At 46.1% G+C, this 18114-nt stretch overlaps 1 protein-coding gene across 4 annotated transcripts in view; it reads right to left on the bottom strand.

The window, feature by feature from the left end:
* Zranb1 (zinc finger RANBP2-type containing 1) overlaps positions 1–8286 on the bottom strand; it is a 56471-nt gene extending 48185 nt beyond the window's left edge. For 2 of the 4 annotated variants that reach the window (XM_063281657.1, NM_001427548.1), the window contains exon 1: positions 7767–7900. The gene's annotated coding sequence lies outside the window, so the exon portion shown is untranslated. Of the gene's footprint in view, positions 1–7766; positions 7906–8152 lie in introns of those variants that run through there. The other 2 variants (XM_063281597.1, XM_006230445.5) reach the window with 2 other exon arrangements.
* Between the last annotated feature and the right edge of the window lie 9828 nt (positions 8287–18114).

Genomic DNA, 18114 nt, shown 5'->3' with positions numbered 1-18114 from the left:
AGATCCCCTGAAACTAGAATTACATCACCCATAAAATAAGCTAATCTGAGTACCAGGAACACAAACAACTCCTGTTCTCTGCAAAAGCAGTGTCTTAACCACTCAGTGTTCTTCCCAGCCCCTCTAAAATTTGCTATTTCAATCTGGTAAATATGTATTAACTATGGAAGAAAACATAATGGAATTCTGACAGGTTTCCCCTCTTAAATTAAACAGGAACTAACAATCCACTGAGAAGAATGAAAATACCTAGAAGAGAGTTATTTACCATTTTATCTACTTTAGCATATAACAATAGTGACATTTCTTTTCATCCATCTTCTAGTCATTTCAGGAATTCTATTTACTTACTAACTTTATCTCTTTAAATACAAAATTAACTTTCTCTAAGAATTTCCGTTGCTAAATAGTGAGAGAAAGGAGGCAAGAAATACTACATATATATCCTTCAACTATATAGTAAAGTCAATTTTACCATAACTTGAGTCATGCACTTCAAATTACAATCTCAAACAAAACTAATCATCTTATAACTCAGAAATAGTGGACAGATATAACTAGTTGAAAAATTAGTCTTCTTAGATATGCATAAAAATGGGCCAATTAATCTTGAGAGTACATTCTCAATCCATCATTTAAATATAAAAGAGGGCTGGGGAGTTCAATATAGCATGCCTGAAATCCTGGCTTCCATCTTGAGAATCATAAAAGAATAAGGCAACTTTCCTAAGAAGTATGACAGGCTTAACATGTTCAAAACCTTTTTCATTATTCTATTCTCTTAAAGAGACTGCAAACAGATTCCCAAGTTACAAAGCACCCTTAAGAAGGCCAGCGGAAAGTATATCTAGCTCACTAATAGCAGCTTTTTATCAGATGCTAAGGGGGCTTCCTGTTTGACAGGGCAAGGAGGTAGTACCCAAACCTTAACACAAAGTATAATGTGAAACAAGGCTGTAAAAGGTGGCAGAAGCAAACAGCTAAAATACTCCAAGGCAATGCCAATTCAGATTGGCAAATCCCTCAAATCAAATTCAATTGGAAATATAAAAGTTATTTGAACTATAATTGCATCAAAACACATAATTTAGACTAGGTAGAATGACACGTATCTTTAAACCCAGCACTCAGGCAGAAACAGGCAGACCTCTATGAGGTCAAGGCCAGCCTGGTATACAAAGCAAGCTCCATGCCAAACACGGTTACACAGTGAGACCTCCCATCTCAAAACAAGTTATTTAACATTTCTTACTTAATATTGTAAACTAGACTAGATCATTTTCCTCATGATTCCTATAGTGTGGTAATAAAAGCAGAATGAAGTTTTTTTTTCCTTCCATTGCAGAGACAACAAAGAGTATCATGCAGAAGAGTGCAAAAGAGCAACAGACTGAAAGCAATGTTTGTTCCAAGCATTATAAGTGGGTGAACAACTAGGCCAACTTTGTCTGTCACAATTCTGCCAAAGTCACCCTGTTCAACAAGTAAACACTAACAGCTAATATTGCTAAGCATTATATAAAGCATTTTACATATATTAACCAATTCACTCCTCAGAACTATTATTATATCCAATTTTCAAGACTGGAGACAAAGCATGGTGACTATCCTTTAAAAAAAAAAAAATCACTAACTGGTACAGTCAGAATCTGAATCCAGGCCTTCTATATCCAAGCACACACATTCAATGGCCTATTCCCACTATCCAAAACTTGAACTATTAATCTGCCTGTGTTTCTTGCTGAGCAATCCCTCTGAAACTACCAATAGGCAATACCTAAGACATTTTGAGAAAAACAAAAAACAAACAAACAAAAAACTTAGTGACACACACTTCATATTTTCTTTTTTAGATTGAGAACTATGTCTAAAAAGCTGAACAAGTAAGCAAAACCTAGATTTTTTTTTAAATACACTAAATTCAGCACCTAAATTGGAGAGTATGGGGGGGGGGGGGTATAAACAGCCTGACTTTAGACTAATGTATACTAGTCCAGATTTTAGAGAAAAAAAAAAAAAAGATTCAACACTCAGGAGGCAGAGGCAGGCAGACCTCTGGGAGTTAAGACTAGCCTGGCCTACCTGGTCAGTTCCAGGATAGCCAGAGTTACATAGTGAGACCTTGCCCATCTCAAAAAAACAAAAAGCAAACAAAACAAAACAAAAACGTGCTACGTTAATAACAATTAAAAAGCCTTTCATTTTTATTCAGCAAAGTGAAAAAGAGTGAGTCTATCTAAATGGTATGTGTAGGAATTTCAGAGCCTACAGATGACCATGCTTTAAAGGAAAGCATGAAATGATTGCTCATATGATTAGTAAGCAGACCCTACCAATCTGTTAGAGACAAAAACGTCTCACTTGTAAAAATAAAAGGCAGCTAAATATGCGCTCTCTAGCAGAGTACTACACTATTTGCAAAGCCTGTTCTGTATCAAACTCACTTTTGAAAACAAGTGAATTTATTTTGCAAATATCTTATTTCCAAAGATGATGAGAAATAAAATTTCCATTTCCACTGTAATATGGAATAGTTAAGCTCAAATTTTAAAACATAACTAATATTTAATTTGTTACTACATAGCAGACCTGATCTCTGTCTCTAATGTTGCCATATGTCCACAAAGCATACTACCATGAATTAAAAGTACCAAGTAATATAATAGAATGTTATCCATCCTCTGACCTGATGACCAGTTATAAGATGTAGACACAGAGGCACAAGTCTGCTGTCATTGGGATAGTTCAGTGGCAGAGGAAAATCAGCACTGAAATATTCACAGCATATGTCTTTAAATAATCCTCAAGGAATAGGTATAAAAACAAGAAATCAAACAGTGTCGGCCATGTGTTGATGATGAGGTTATGGACACATGAGAACTCATTGTCCTGGCCTCTATGTGTATGTGTGAAAAACGTTCACAATAAGGAGCTTTTAAGGCTATAGGTGTAGCTCAGTGACAGACCACTTACCTGATATGTACAAGTCCCTGAATCTTCATCATAGAGTTGGGGTGATTAATTAGATCATTAAGCTATTCTAGACTGAGAATTAAGGAGGTTTGTTAGTGTTTTAAAAAAAAAAAAAGAATGAAATATTTTGGAGACTAACAACACAATCCTACTGAAAAATCATGGTCCAGGGACTTACTAAAGTAGTCTATAAACTGTTTACTGAATTGTAAAGAAATTCAAAGTAAATATTTAAAAAAAAACTTTTCAGGGTTGGGGATTTAGCTCAGCGGTAGAGCGCTTGCCTAGCGAGCGCAAGGCCCTGGGTTCGGTCCCCAGCTCTGAAAAAAAAGAAAAAAAAATAAAAAAAATAAAAAAAAACTTTTCTTGCAATTTTACAGAATAATAAGCATTGAATACAGTGACATAAACAATTTGGGTTTAGAAGTCAAAAATATATTACTTATTTATTATTTATTTGTAAAAACTTAATCTAGCTGAGAGTGATAGCATATGCCTAACAAAGCCAGCACTCAGAAAGCTAGAGTAGAAGGATCACTATTCACAAGTTCTAGGTCACCGTACACAGTATGCACCAAGCCAGTCTGGAATACACAACGAGATCTTACCTTATAAAGAAAAACAATCTATTCTACAACTTACAGGTATGGTTTAAAAAGTGAGAAATAGGGCTGGAGAGATGGTTCAGGGGTTAAGAATAAATACTGACTGCTCTTCCAGAGGTCCTGAGTTCAATTTCCAGCAACCACATGGTAGCTCACAACCATCTGTAACAGGGATCTAATACCCTGTTCTGGTGTGTCTGAAGATAGCAACAGTGTACCCACAAAGACAGTAAATAAATAAATCTTTAAAAAAAAAAAAAACGAAACAAACAAAAAAACACCCAGCATTTAAGGAAGTTTATTAAAGGCTAGTTTTACCTCCAGTTACACTGCAAAGATTTATGAATCTTTTAAGAAAAAGTTTTTATATAAACAAATTTATGGGACTAGATGGCTCAGGGGCTAAGAGTACCGGCTGCTCTTCCAGAAGACCTGGATTCAATTCCCAGCACCCACATGGCATCTTACAATTGTCTGTAACTCAGTTCTCAGGGGATACAACATGCACATGATGTAAAGACATACATACAGGCAGAATACCCATTCCCATAAAATAAAGGTTAAAAAGCACTTAAAACTATTTTATAAAAATTAGACAATTTTGGGCTAGAAGGCTGGTTCAGCAGTTAAAAACAGTGGCTGTTCTTCCAGAGAATCTGAACCCACAATGTCTGACGAGTGTCTGTACCTCCAATCCCAGAGTATATGACACTCTCTTTTGGCTTCCAAGGGTACTATATGCAGGTGGTAAACAGTCAAATATGCAGGCAAAACACCCATACACACAAAATATTTTTTGAATTAGACATTTGAAGGGAAAATATTTTGACAAACTATAAAAGGGTGAGTTTTCACAGAAGGTAAAGACACGCATCAGGAGAATTTACTGCCAAGAAATTTACTCACACATCAGAAACACACACACCTATTTTCCAAATGCCTAAATATCCACTTACTTACTGCATAACTATATGTATTATTTTTGGTATATAAGAATACTATAGGCCAGTTTTATGTTTTCTTCCAACCACACTGACAGGTAGCAATGAAATCATACGTCTGCCTTTTGATCAACTGTACAATCAGCATCTGAGGTTAGAAATGCAAATAGGCTACAGGTTATTCCTCCTTCCCATGATGATAAATGTCATCTGCATAAAAATGCAAAATAGCTACCTTTCATGTCACTAGTACCAAATCCAAAGTCAAGTAACTGCCTTAGACTCCGTGAACAAAACCAGAGATTTTCATTTGAATAATGCAGCATCATATCGAATAGTAAAATGCCAACACCTTGTATTAGTAAGAAACAGGGTAACAAATGTAAACATAATGACCAAGTATTTTTTATGACATGACCATAGTTTCAAATATTTTCTCTCATAAATCATCAAAAATCCCAGAAACTCCAATAGTAGAAAGCATACAAATTGTATATCCTGAAATACCTCTGTAACCAGAAATACTTTGTCAGATTACATTTTCAGAGCCAACTATACTGTCTCCATAGATACAAACTCATTTCTCAGGGCCTTAAAAATACAGTTGGGAAACAGAAGTCATAAAAAGAAATCTACGCTACCAGAGACTAAGGAAAAAAAGGTGGAAAGTATCATGCAAAAGAGCAAATACATCCCTCCAAGTTAAGTTCTCAAAGGGGTGCTTCGGAGATTGCACTTAACTTGATGTACAGTAAAAAGGGGTAAAATAAATAAAGGCCAAGAGGGGGACTATACAGAAACAACTTAAGTTTAGCTGGCCTGAGCTTCACATAGTGAAGAATTAAGATTAAAGTATATATATCAAGATCAACTACTGAGAAATTTGAACACGAAAAGGAGTTTGACTTTTTTTTCATTTCTGTAAGTTTATATATTGTGGTAAGAAGTGAACGTGCTGGTGTTGTTTTTTGGGTTTCTTTTTTTTGGGGGGGGTGGTGTTTTGTTTTTTGAATTAGTGTTTCTCTGTGTAGCCCTGGCTGTCCTGGAACTCACTCTGTAAACCACAATGGCCTTGAACTCAAAGATCCACCAGCCTTGGCCTCCTGAGTGCTGGAAATAATGGTATGAACCACCACTGCCCTTCAGAGGTGTCAGTGTACTTAAATACAGAAAATATACCTAAGGTATAAAGAGACACAAACATTCCAAATAAACCACTACAAACTGGAAGAAAAAGTGTTCAAACAAGAAGGTATTTCTAAGGAAGAGGAGAAGCCATAGCAATGCTCAAATAAAACCAAACCAAGTTATATAAAAAGTTAACACCCTACTTTTGCAACTACTTTTAAGTTTTTTGTTTTTGTTTTTGTTTTTTTTTTTTTGGTTCTTTTTTTCGGAGCTGGGGACCGAACCCAGGGCCTTGCGCTTCCTAGGCAAGCGCTCTACCACTGAGCTAAATCCCCAACCCCCTACTTTTAAGTTTTAACTGATTTTTATAAAAGCAGTATAAATATAAAGTACAAGTAACAGCTCTCACTGTATCAATTACACATAAATCAATTTACCTTAAACATTGTACAACTGAACTAATGTTAATGCTCAGACTTCATTTATTTATGGTTTTGGGGGAACAGGGTTTCTCTGTGTAACCTTGACTCTCAAGAAACTCGCTCTGTAGACCAGTATAGCCTAGAACTCAGAGACCTCTGCCACCTGAGTGCTGGGATTAAAGGCATTCACTACCTTGCCCGGCCTAATCCTCAGACTTAAAATTGATATGCCACAACCCCTATCAGTACACATATATGGATCAAGGCCATTAGTTTAAAATATATTACCATGAATTGTAAGTTCATCTACTACCTCAAGCACATTTCAAGAGTAAATAAATGGGTGCCGCAATGCTCAGCAGCACTAATAAAAGGTTGTTAAAACAACCAGTAAAAATCTTCCAGAGCATTCAAGTAACATCCTCCTCAGAAAAAGTAAAATGCCTCATTATTGTCCTGCCTCTTAACCCCTCACAGGCCAAAAAAAAAATTTACAAAAATTTACAAAATTTACAAAAAGTTACAAAAATTTAAAGAGACTATTTTAAGAGCCCCAAAATCAAAAGAGCAAACTTCTAAATATACTTTTGAATTACCGAATTACCTCATTTAATTAAAATAATATTTAACAGGTTCCAGCTTTACTTTTCCCAAGCATAGTTCAGCCGACTTTCTAATAGCTTCTGTCACAAAGATCCTCGGGTCTCCCCTGTCTTCTCTATGTAAACAAAGTCACCCATGTTTGTTCAACCGAGGTACCATGCATGTAGCAAAAGTTAATAAGGGATTAACTGAGAGACCGCGGGGTACAGGAGCCACTCATTATATAACATTTCCAAGTATTTGCACATCACGTTTATTAACATCATCACAGGTCAACTATAGAGACCAAACATTACGAGCAGTGGGAGGGACTTATAACAGTGACTTAGGGGGTAACCGAAGGGGGAAATCGAGGGGCTGAGATACAAAATTCTAAGCAAGGTGGTTTCAAAACACCAGTGTCTCCAAGATAATGGGCGGGTTCAAACTTCCTGCATAACCTAAACTGCCTCTCCCCGGCGCTAATATCAAGTATTACAGCTCTTTTGTCTGTGCAATGACCGGCCAAATTTGAGCAGAAAAACAAAACAAAACAACAAAAACCACAAGGTAGTTGCACAGAGCGATCGTTACCAGGAGCGGAGTTCCAGCTGCCCATGGCCACAAGACATCAACTCTCACCCTGATTTGCTTTAGGCAACTACGGAGAGGCAAGTATGAGGCGGAGAGAAAGTGGACAAGGGACCAAAACACAAGTTTGGAGATCAGCACCAACTTAGAGCGACGAATTCGGGTGTATACGGCCTACTGAGAAGTGGGAATAAGACCCACACACTCGGACTCGGGAGGAATTCTAGTCGCCGGAATGAGGCGGGCAGAAGGGCAGAATGAGGCTGCCAGCCAGACAGCCGACGGCGGCCAAATCAGATCGGTAAACAAGCCGGGCGGGCTACTCTCCCTCATCCCCCGGGTTGTCCCCGCGCCGGAAAGCCCAAGATGGACGCGCGGCCGCGGACAACCCCGGGCCTGCGATGCGCTATCCCGCAACGCTGCTGCCCGGAGGCTCGGCAGCCTGCGCCCCGCGACGCCCCGTCAGGCCGCGGTCGACCCGCGAGGGGCCTGCGGCGCGGCGCCCCCAACCCAGGCCCGGTTACCTGGCGGCCGCGACTCCTCCTCCTCCCCGTCTGACGCGCGGCGCCGGGCGGCCGCGGCGGCGGCGGCGACTCCCGCACGGCCCGCGGCGACGAGCCGAGCCCGGCCCCTCTCCGCCTCCCTCGGCGCCGCCGCCCACCCCGCTGCTGCCGCCTCCGCCCTCCCGCCTCAGTCAGGACATGTTCTCCGCGGGCCCGCGCGCGGCTCCCAGCGGCCCGAGGGGCGGAGAGGCGGCGCGGAGGCGGGGGCCGAGGCTCGGGGACAGGGGCGGAGCAGACTGAGGATGGCCTCGGGCGCTGAAGACTCCGAATGGCGGCGGTCAAGACCCTAGAGCTAAATAAACCCCGCGGCGGCTGCACAACGTCAGGAACTGGACCTTGCTGCTCACCGTCCTGTGATTGGTCCCGAGGCCTCAGGAGGCGCAGCCAATAGGTGATCGCCTCTTTCCCGGAGCAGGAGGCGGGCCGAGGCCGTGATGTCAGCAGCATGCGTCCTGATTGTGAGGCTAGAGCCCGCGCGGTCCTGCCACGCATCCTCCCGGGTGGCGAGTTTCCTCAAATAAAAGTGCAGGATACGCCTGGAAGGTAGGAGTCGGGTTTCCGGGACCGCCGTGGGCTCTTACAGCTGAGTCCCCAGAGCTTTGAACTAGCGCGAGTCTTGCGTCTCAGGAATGAGCTGTTTGCTAACTGGGATGCTGCTTGGCGGTTCCTTAGGACATTTAAAACCTTTTTTAAATTTCCATAATTTAACACAGGCTTTCATTCTGTGGCTCAGGCTGGCCTGGAACTCTTAAATGATCTTCTTGCCTCAGCCTCCCCAAGAGCGCTGAGATTACAAGCCCTGCTTACTTTGCTTTTTACTTGTTTTCAGACGAGGTTCTCTTGTAGCCCAGTTTATTTCTAATCCTTCTAAGTAGCTGAGAGCCTCAGCCTCCAGAATGCCGGACTTAAAAGTATGCCACCACTACACTTGGTTTCAACTACCATTTATTTTTATAGTGAAGTTGCCAAGCTTGACAGCCCGAGTTCCATCCCCAGTACCTACATAGTGGAAGAAGAGAACTAACTCCCACAGTTGTTCTCTGAGCTACACACAAAAGAAATAAATTAATTAATTAAAAAAAACGAAAGAATATGGGGGCTGGAGAAACAGCCAACATATAAGAGTACTTCCAGCTCTCGCAAAGACCCAGAGTTGAGTTCAGTTCCCAGCAGCCACTTCAGTGGAGTACAGTAATCTGTAACTCCAGCTACGGGGATTCAGTGCCCTTTTGTGGCCTCTACCAGCACCCACACTCACTTGTATTGAAATGTTTTTCAAAAACTCGTCCCTGTCGCCCACCCACTCAAGGCCTAAACCTGACTTTCAGCCTGTACAAGTTAACTCTTACATGACCCATGTACTGGGAAGTTTGTGTTCCAGGAACTCGGAGGTGCCATGAAATCAGATAGCTGTACTCCAAGCGTGTAAACAACGTCCTCCACCCTGAACCCAGAGTTCCGAGAAAAGCCACAAAGAACATCTGTGTGACCCCAGATATCCCTTTTGCCCGCTCAAAACTTGCTTAAGTTTGAATAAGCGCGAGGACCAATCATGTATCACCCCGCCATCCTTTTCCGGTTCCTCAACCAAAACCCTATATAAACTCTGTGCTTCTGTGGTTCGGGACCCATCCCTCTGCCTCCTGCGAGAGGTACTTATTGGTCCAGAGCTCTGCCCGAATACAGCCTGTTGCTTTTGCATCGAACTCTGTCTCTTGTCGTTCTTGGGCGCCGCTCCCTCCCAAATTGAGAGAGGCCGAGGAATTCGGACTTAACATTTGGGGGCTCGTCCAGGATCTGAGTGAACTCCCCAAGAGACAGAGACTCTTCTTCGGAGGCTGTTTCGGTTTCATGTGTTCAGTGTGTTGCTGTTGTGTCCTCAGCATTGTGGTGTTAGTCTTAAGTGTCGTTGTTGGTGGCCTTCTGTGGTATTTTCTGGGACGGTCGTAGAGGGGCTCCGGGAAGGAGCCAAGGAGCAGCTGCCCAGGGGGCCGTAAGGACCCCTGTGGCTGCGGGGAGCGGACTCGCTCAGACTTGCAGGCTGCGACCCTGGAGGGACACCTCTGGGGGGATTGGGAAGACGTGGAATCCTCCCTGCGGGGTGACGTGGAATCTGCCCCAAGTGAGAGGGAAGACGTGGAATCCTTCCCTAAGGAACAAGGCGTGTGGGAAATGTGGAATCCTCCTACTTCGGTCCTTTTTGTGCCTCGAGAGGAGCGTCTACTTCTTGTCGGGAAGACTCAGTACGCTCGGCTCCCGAGTGAAGTTGCTTTTGGTTTCTTGTTTGAGCACCGCTCTGGGCAGCTTTGTCTTGGCGCCTTAGTGTTTTTGTCTCTCCTGGTTGTTTTGTCTTGTTTTCTGTATTTTGAGGCAGGGACGGGACAAAAGGTATCCACCCAGCTTTCCCTCACCCTGGATCATTGGGCCGAAGTGAAAACTAGAGCCCACAATTTGTCGGTGAAGGTCAGGAAGGGACCATGGCAGACTTTCTGTACCTCTGAGTGGCCGACTTTTGAGGTAGGATGGCCCCCTATAGGAACTTTTGATACAGCCATCATTAGGAACGTCAAGGCCGTAGTGTTTCAAGAGGGGCCAGGAGAACACCCTGACCAACAACCTTACATTTGAAAGAACCTAGCTCAAGTCTCAGGGTGGCGCGCCCCAGGAAACACGAGAGACCGGCTTGATGTAAAAGCAAGAGGCAGTTTAATAGTAACGGAGCTCCGGGCCGACACATATCTCACGCAGGAGACAGAGGAGTCGACCCCGAAACTCAAAAGTCAGGGGTTTATGTAGGGAAAGCTAGGGGGTTTGGCGAGGTTACACACAATTGGCTGTTTCAAACAGTGGCAGCTAATTTCTGGCGCGGCTATAAGTGATTGGCTCATTCAAACATAGCAGTGAGATTACAACACAGCAGAAGAGTACCTGCTGACTGGAGCGTACAGAATTTTAGAAGCCAGGGGCTTATCAGGGTTTGAAGGACATCTGGTTAAAGTGTGACTCTGAGTAAGCTGGGGGAGATGCCCTCCTGTCAGATGGTTTATGAGTCAGTCCTGATAGCTTGGGCTGGTTCCTGTATTCCTTTTCTTTATCTTTATGGTCTGTTAGTCCTGGCGGCAGGGCGGGCCCCATCATGCCTAGACTTGCCTGGGCTTGCCTTTCACGGTTTTTAGCCCTGAGTCTGTGAATTTTGAAACTTACTTTTTACTTTAAATCTATATCCTTTCACATTCTGGTCTGGGAGGATTTGGTCTTGAATCCTCCACCATGAGTCAGACCCTGGATAAAGAAACTGGAACCCAGGGTGCTGGTCGTCCGAGAGGCAGGTGGTAACAAGAAAAGTTGAGATCCTGAGTCCCACAGAGGGACCCTCAGCCCCTCCACCCAAGATTTACCCCGAGATTGAGGAGCCGCCCGATTGGCCAGCTCCCATGCCTCCCCCATACCCCCAGGGCCCCGATGATGCTGGCGCTGGTGCCCTGGCAAGGGGACCGGTGGCTAGAACCCGCAGCAGGAGGGCTCAGAGCCCTGAAGGACCTGACTCGACCACCACCCTCCCATTGCAGTTGTTTGGGCCACCTGTGGACCCCCCTGGGATCCATCCCCTACAGTATTGGCCTTTTTCATCAGCTGATCTTTATAACTGGAAAACTAACCATCCCTCTTTCTCTGAGAACCCAGCCGGCCTTACAGGCCTTCTGGAATCCCTAATGTTTTCCCACCAGCCTATGTGGGATGGTTGCCAGCAATTGTTACAGGTCCTTTTCACTACTGAAGAGGAGGAGAGGATCTTGCTGGAAGCCAGGAAAAATGTCCCCGGGAACGGAGGTGTACCTACCAACCTCCCCAATGAGATGGATGCCGGATTTCCCCTGAACCGCCTGAACTGGGACTACAACACAGCCGAAGGTAGGGAGCGGTCAACCGTCTATCGCCGGGCTCTGGTAGCAGGTCTCAAAGGGGCAGCGCGGTGCCCCACTAATTTGGCCAAGGTAAGAGAGGTGATGCAGAGGCCTGCTGAGCCCCCTTCAGTGTTTCTTGAGCGCCTGATGGAGGCCTACAGAAGGTATACCCCGTTTGACCCCACAGCCGAGGGTCAGGCGGCAGCAGTAGCCATGGCCTTTATAGGTCAGTCGGCCCCCCGATATTAGAAAGAAACTCCAGAAAATAGTGGGACTGCAGGATTATACCCTACAGGACTTAGTAAAGGAAGCAGAGAAAGTGTATCATAAGAGAGAGACAAAGGAAGAAAGGATGGAGAGAGAAAAGAGAGAGAAGAAAGAGAAGACAAAAGGGAAGGAGAAAGAGAAGAGATTGACCAAGATCCTGGTGGCTGTAGTGGAGGACAAGAGAGACCTAGACAGAGAGGGTACCTGGGCAACAAAGGAAGAGAAGGAAGAGAACCAAGAGAAGGAGCCATTCGACCCCCATTAGACCGCAACCAATGTGCCTGGTGTAAAGAGAAAGGACACTGGGCGAGGAACTGCCCCAGGAAACGAACCAAGAAGGTCCTGGCACTAGAAGATGACTAAGGGAGACAGGGCTTGGCCCTCCTCCCCGAACCTAGGGTAACTCTGAAAGTGGAGGGGACAGCAGTGGACTTCCTAGTGGACACTGGGGCTGAACACTCGGTCTTGAAGAAACCATTAGGGAACTTAAAAGACAAACAAACTATGGTGGTGGGGGCCACGGGCAGCAAGCTCTACTCTTGGACTACAGATAGGACAGTAGACCTCGGGAAAGGCCAGGTCACTCACTCTTTCCTGGTCATTCCTGAGTGCCCAGCGGCCCTGATAGGACGCGACCTTCTCACCAAGCTTAGAGTGCAGATTAGGTTTTCTCAGGAAGGTCCACAAGTGACATGGAACAACCCTGCCATGGCCTTAACCCTGAATTTAGAAGATGAGTACTAGGGTTGGGGATTTAGCTCAGTGGTAGAGCGCTTACCTAGCAAGCGCAAGGCCCTGGGTTCGGTCCTCAGCTCTGAAAAAAAAAAAAAAGAAAAAAAAAGAGGTAGCAACCCCCCCCCCAAAAAAAAGACAAAATAACTAGAAGATGAGTACTAGATGCATGAGCCAGCGATCAGGACAGAGCCCCCAGCTGATTGGCTATCTAAGTTCCCCAAGGCCTGGTCAGAGACTGGAGGGACCGGGATGACAAAACAGGTTCCCCCTGTGATAATAGACCTTAAGGCAGGGGCCACCCCAATAAGGGTCAGGCAGTATCCCATGAGTAAAGAAGCGCAAGAGGGGATTAGGCCACACATCCAGAGACTCCTGGCTCAAGGTATCCTGGTCCCATGCAAATCACCATGGAACACCCCGCTCTTGCCCGTGAAGAAGCCAGGTACTAGTGACTATCAACCAGTCCAGGACCTTCAAGAGGTGAACAAAAGGGTACAGGACATCCACCCCACTATTCCCAACCCATACACGCTCCTCAGCTCTATCCCATCTGAAAGGACTTGGTATACAGTGTTGGATTTAAGAGATGCTTTCTTTTGCCTAAGACTCCATCCCTCCAGCCAGCCCATCTTCACCTTTGAGTGAAGAGATCCCAATACCGGCCAGGTGGGACAGTTGACTTGGACTCGGCTACCCCAGGGGTTCAAAAACTCCCCCACGGGCTGGAGAGATGACTCAGTGGTTAAGAGCTCTGACTGCTCTTCCAGAGGTCCTGAGTTCAAATCCCAGCAACCACATCGTGGCTCACAACCATCTGTAATGGGATCCGATGCCCTCTTCTGGTGGTCTGAAGACAGCTACAGTGTACTCATATACATGAAATAAATCTTTAAAAAAAAAAAAAAAAACTCCCCCACTCTCTTTGATGAGGCCCTCCACCGGGATTTAGCAGCATTCCGGCCAACAACCCCCAGGTAACACTCTTGCAGTACGTAGATGATTTACTTTTGTCAGTGGCCACTGAGGACGAGTGCTGGCGAGGAACGGAAGACCTGCTGCAGGAGTTGGGTGAGTTAGGGTACCGGACGTTAGCCAAGAAGGCACAGCTGTGTTGGAAAGAAGTCACCTACCTAGGGTACTTGCTGAAAGAGGGACAACAGTGGCTGACGGAGGCCAGAAAGAAGACCGTCACCAGCATTCCGGTGCCCAGAAACCCCAGGCAAGTACATGAATTCTTGGGAACGGCAGGGTACTGTCGCATTTGGACTACCGGGTTCGCTACCCTGGCTGCTCCCCTGTACTCCCTCACCTGAGAAGGGGTTGACTTCAACTGGCAGTCTGAACACCAGAAGGCTTTTGAACAACTCAAAAAAGCATTATTGTCTGCCCCAGCCCTGGCTCTACCCAATTTGACCAAGCCATTCTACCTGTACGTGAATGAACGAGCAGGAGAAGCCTGAGGTGTTTTGACCCAACCGTTGGGGCCTTGGAAGAGGCCAGTAGCCTACCTATCTAAGAAATTGGACCCAGTGGCTTCGGGATGACCGTTTTGCCTAAAGGCGATTGCCGCAGTGACTGTCTTAGTAAAAGACTTCGACAAGTTGACTCTAGGCCAGAGAGTCACGGTCGTGGCCCCGCATACCCTGGAAAGCATAATCAGGCAGCCCCCAGATCGCTGGTTGACCAATGCCCGCATGACCCACTACCAGAGCTTGTTATTGACAGATCGAGTGACCTTTGCCCCCCTAGACATTCTGAACCCTGCAACCTTGCTACCAGAAGCGGAGGAACGAGCTCCCATCCATGATTGCCAAGACATCCTGGCAGAAGAAACCAGCACCCAGAAGGACTTGACTGACCAGCTGTGGCCAGGGTGCCCTAACTGGTTCATGGATGGTAGCAGTTTCGTGGTAGAGGGTAAGAGGATGGCTGGGGCAGCGGTGGTAGATGGGAAAAGGACTATCTGGGCTAGCAACCTGCCGGAGGGCACCTCTGCTCAAAGAGCGGAGCTCATCGCATTGACCCAGGCTTTGCGGCTGGCCAGCGGGAACTGTGTCAATATCTATATGGACAGCAGTTATGCCTTTGCCACTGCCCATATTCATGGAGCCATCTACAAACAGAGGGAGCTATTGACGTCGGGGGGAGGGGGGAGGAGATCAAAAATAAAGAAGAAATCTTAAGTCTTCTCAAGGCCATCCATCTACCCAAGAAGGTGGCCATCATCCACTGCCCTGGACATCAGAAAGGTACAGATTACATAGCAAAGGGCAATCATATGGCTGACGAGGCTGCCAAACGAGCGGCTCAGGGCCCAGTGGTTCTGGTTGCTCAACCACGAAAATACTGGGACCTGGAGGCCATCTTCCCGGAGGCCACCGAAAGGTTTCAGTATACCCCAGAAGACCTAGATAAAATCAAGAAAAAGGTTGGGCCCTGTCTAGAGAAGACACCAGGGATTAAGACCAGCCCTGATGGACGCATGATCCTGCCCAGCAAAGAAGGTTATCATTATGTACGAAATCTCCATCAACTAACCCATCTGGGCTCAAAGAAACTAAAGGAACTTGTCCAAGGCTCTGATTACTACATCCTGGATTTGCCTGAGGTTCTACAGAAAGTAACCTCCGAGTGTCAGGCCTGTGCCTTCACTAATGCAGGCCACCACCATAAGGTAACCGGGACCAGGCTAAGGGGAGATAGGTCAGGAGCTTACTGGGAAGTAGACTTCACAGAGGTAAAACCAGCCAAATATGGATATAGATACCTGCTAGTGTTTGTGGACACTTTCTCTGGTTGGGTAGAGGCTTTTCCAACGAAAAAAGAGATAGCGCAAGTAGTAGTAAAGAAGATCCTGGAAGAAATATTCCCCAGGTTTGGTGGTGCCCAAGGTCATTGGATCTGACAACGGACCTGCATTTGTTGCCCAGGTAAGTCAGGGACTGGGCCGCCAACTGGGGACGAATTGGAAACTACATTGTGCATATAGACCCCAGAGCTCAGGATAGGTAGAAAGGATGAATTGAACCCTAAAGGAGACCTTAACTAAATTTGTCTTAGAGACCGGCGAATCAGACTGGGTGACCCTCCTCCCCTTCGAGCTGTTCAGGGCGAGGAATACCCCGGGAGGACTTGGGTTGACACTGTTCGAGGTCCTTTTGGGGACCCCTCCCCCAGTAACCAGAGCAGACCAGATAACTTGTGACTCTGATCTTATATCTTCAAAGCTTCTATTTGCCCGAATAAAAGCCCTCGAACTTCTGAGAAACCAGGTGTGGAACCAGCTGAAGGACTCCTATGAGACTGGGGACCTGTCCATACCTCACCAGTTCCAAGTGGGAGACACGGTCCTGATACAGAGACATCGTGCAGGGAACCTTGAACCACGCTGGAAGGGACCCTATCTGGTACTGTTGACTATCCCCACCGCAGTGAAGGTGGACGGGATCCCTACCTGGGTACATGCCTCACACGTGAAGAAGGCTTCTGCGTCTAGTCAGGATGAATGGACTGTGGTGTGGACTGATAATCCTCTTAAGTTGCGCCTTCAGTGGGGAAACAGGGAATCGGGGCAACCCTCACCAACCTAAAACCTTTACCTGGAAGGTTATTAACGAGGCTGGAGATGTAGCCAGCACCTCTGCGCCCTATACAGGGGCGTCTCCCCAGTGGCCAACCTTACAAGTGGACTTGTGCCACTTGGCCGCAGGAGGAAATTCCTACTGGGGTTTACCTAGCAATTACCTACCTATAGACAAAGCTCCCCACGGGTCAGGAATAAATGAACGATATGTCGGCTGTGACACAGTCCACCGCCGCACCAACATTAGGGAAACTGAGTTCTATGTTTGTCCTGGGGCCCACCGGGACAGGGCGCTTAATTATAAATGTGGCTATAGGGATACATACTATTGTGCCTCGTGGGGCTGTGAGACCACTGGGGATGCATACTGGAAGCCTTCCTCCTCCTGGGACTATATAATCGTCAAAAAGGGGTGGAAGAATTCCCAGAGAAACTCTACTCTGACTGCCGAGTGCAGGAACAGTGACCCAAACACAAAGGGGTGGTGTAATCCCCTTATTGTCACCTTCACTGAGGCAGGAAAAAAAGTGACCTCGGAAGAATGGGCAAGGGGTTTCGAATGGGGTATCCGTTTTTACGTTACCAACCGGGATCCTGGGCTAACTTTTAAAATTAAACTTGACATTAAAAACACCTCTAGCAGCCCAGTGGGCCCCAATAAGGTCCTGCCTGATCAAGGATCTCCAAAAGCCCCAGCAGCTCCCCCGGCAGCTCCACCCTCGAAAGCACCCATGTCCCCTCCCAGGGGACATAACAGCAGTACTGGCTCGCCAGTCACTAGTGCACCTTCTACTCTGTCTACTCTTATACATACTGTGCCCCCCCATTACTAGGCACCCTTCTACTGGAGATAGACTGTTTAATCTCATCCGTGGGGCCTACCAAGCTCTTAACCAATCCAATCCTAATGACACAGAGTCCTGTTGGCTGTGTCTAACGGCCAGTCCACCCTACTATGAGGGGATAGTGCTGGAAGGGAGCTACAGCCACTCCAGCTCACATGGTGAATGTGCTTGGCAGGACCAAGGAGCTACAGCCACTCCACCTCACATGGTGAATGTGCTTGGCAGGACCAGGGCAAAGTAACCATCACTGAAGTGTTTGACTCGGGGCTATGCCTGGGTAATGTCCCTCCGAGCCACCGGTATCTCTGTAACCAGACCTCTCTGAGCCTAACCACTACCCAGGACTATTATCTAGTACCCCCTAATGGAACTGGTGGGCCTGTAATACTGGTCTCACCCCCTGTGTTGCTACCAGAGTTTTCAACAACTCTAGAAACTATTGCATCCTTATCCAGCTTTTGCCTAAGATTATATACCATGATGGCCCAGGGTTCAAGGACCTGCTTGACTGGAGAGTAACCAGGTATAGGAGGGAACCCATCTCCCTCACTCTAGCTATGCTATTGGGATTAGGGGTGGCAGCAGGAGTAGGTACAGGGGCTGCGGCCCTGGTAACCCAGCATCAAGGGTTCTTATCCTTACAGGCAGCTATTAATGAAGATCTTAGAGACCTACAAAACTCTATCGAGGCTCTATAGAAGTCTCTGACTTACCTCTCTGAAGTAGTTTTATAAAACAGAAGAGGACTTGACCTCCTATTTCTTAAAGAAGGGGGACTGTGTGCCGCCTTGAAGGAAGAATGTTGCTTTTATGCTGACCATATTGGAGTGGTTAGAGACTCCATGCAAAGGCTCAAAGAGAGACTAGATAAACAACAGAGGGACCGTGAGGTACCACAAGGATGGTTTGAGTCTTGGTTCTCCCATTCTCTGTCGCTGACCACTCTGTTGTCTGCTTTGGCTGGGCCCCTGGTG

Source organism: Rattus norvegicus, chromosome 1 (assembly GCF_036323735.1).
Source record: "Rattus norvegicus strain BN/NHsdMcwi chromosome 1, GRCr8, whole genome shotgun sequence".
Classification (NCBI taxonomy): domain Eukaryota; kingdom Metazoa; phylum Chordata; class Mammalia; order Rodentia; family Muridae; genus Rattus; species Rattus norvegicus.
This window is presented reverse-complemented; position numbering and strand designations above follow the sequence as displayed.